The sequence below is a fragment of the Cucurbita pepo genome, chromosome LG05 (assembly GCF_002806865.2).
Source record: "Cucurbita pepo subsp. pepo cultivar mu-cu-16 chromosome LG05, ASM280686v2, whole genome shotgun sequence".
NCBI lineage: Eukaryota > Viridiplantae > Streptophyta > Magnoliopsida > Cucurbitales > Cucurbitaceae > Cucurbita > Cucurbita pepo.
The window spans coordinates 5,186,639-5,188,730 of record NC_036642.1 but is presented as its reverse complement, the minus strand read 5'-3'; positions in this window follow the sequence as shown (position 1 = coordinate 5,188,730).

Genomic DNA, 2,092 nt, shown 5'->3' with positions numbered 1-2,092 from the left:
TACTCGCCGATTAGGCCTCAAAGTCCTCTTCTTCCCCAATTTACCTCTCCAAGCAATTAAAAGATTGAATGCATGTTGGTTTCTCAGCCTCTAACGGATAGGGCTCAACAGTTCACATTGTTGATTGGTGGCAATTCAAGACCTTTGGGATTCTTCTCTCGGTGATTCCTATGGATACCAAGAAGGAGACCCTTTTTTGTGCTATTCTAAGGATGAAAGCATCAATTATTACCCCTTCCTTTGATCCTCATGAAAGAAGAAAAAAGGCAGTAGATATGGCTCTTGAATTGGGAGGTTTAGCTGCATTCTTCTTCTTCATATTTGAAATTCTTGCTACTATCTCTTCCTGATAAGGAAGAAAAGACTAATGGTCAGAAGAAAGAGATAAGGCCTCACATGTAGAGTTCAAACGAGTAGAGTACCCTCATGTCACTTGCGGGGATAAGATTAGCCCTTTAACATGTTTACGAAGACCTCCGACTTAATAGAAAAAGGGGGTTCGATCGAAACAGAATTGTTAGTTCAGGGGCATCAGCGGCCAGAAGGGGTTTCTTCCATCTGGTAGAGAAGTGGCTATTAAAAGGTTTGAGAGGGCCAATGGAATGGATTGCGTGCACAATCCTTTCACCACAGAGTTTGAAACAATGTTGGGTTGTTTACGGCACAAGGACTTGGTTCAACTTCAAGGATGGTGCTGTGAAGATACAGAGTTAGCCCTGGAATATACCCCACAGAAACTCCAATTCGACGAGAGTCCTGTCATGGAAGCAAAGATTGAATATCATTTTGGGGGTTGCTTCCACTCTGACTTGTCTGAATGAAGAATGTGAAAGGCAAAATAATTCAAAGAAATGTTCAGACTTGCAATAGATTGCTTGATGTGGAGTTCAATGCTAAGCTTGGGGATTTGGGTTTGGCAGAAGTTTAGGAACGCTGTTCGAATACAAGAGAAGCTACTAGACCGGCAGGAACAATGGGATATCTTGCACCTGAGTATCTTTATTCGGGTATTCCCACTGAGAAGACAGATGTTTACAGCTTTGGTGTGGTAGTGTTAGAGGTGGCACTGAGAAGACAGCTGTTTACAGCTTTGGTGTGGTAGTGTTAGAGGTGGCAATGGGGAGAAGGCCTCTTGATTATAATGGAATTATTGTTGTTGACTAGGTATAGGACCTATGGAAAAAGGGGAAACTAATTGAGGTGATTGGTTGATGGGGAAGTTTGAAGGGTGGAAATGGAAAGGATACTGATGATGGGAATTTCTTGTGTGCACCCAGACAAAAAAAGTGAGTGTCGATGAAGTAAGTTGGAAGGATGATTAGAGGTGAAGCACCACTCTGTGTTGCCGGTGAGTAAACCAAGAGTGGGCATTTGACCTGTTTTACTTATGAATCTGAAGAAATATTGAATCTCGGTGGAGATCGTCGCAGTCTTGATGATGCACTGTATATGACCCAACCCAATTCAACTAAGACTTGCTCAGGAAAGGCCACAAACATTACTACAAATGGTTGTTAGTATGGGGTCTTTGTTGCAGTTGGTATCAGACATGGTTGAAGCTTGTTAACCAAGACCAGTCTTCAATTTTTTATATCGGTGGAATTCCACCTTTCAACAAACCTCATCGAAGAAGTTGTGTTTCCTTTAATATACTTTTTTATAACTATTCATCTATAATGCCAAAAAATGAAGAGGGGATTTCTCTTATCAAATTCAGTCTTAATTCAAAAACAATTCTTATCAATTTCATTCTCATTTTGACCGTTATGCACTTATTTCTGCTTATTTCTTGTTCTATAATTTTTATACAGTCTCCTTATTGCTAAGACTCTTTTTGATTGAATAGTGTGAAACTGTATTAACGCTCACCTCCTTCCCAAGGGCTTAGGCCTTGGTAAGGGTGAAGTCGAGCTAGCCCAGATATAGTCTTTCAGTTCGTTTCTAATAAGCAATACTTACTACTCATAACGAAAAAGATCTCGATTTATTTACAGACAGATATCGTGTGTACTGATTGACCAGATGCGGCCGATACCTGTTGGCAGATGACAGAGAGAAGAGCGATAAGTAGCATATCTTTCAAGCAAGGTAT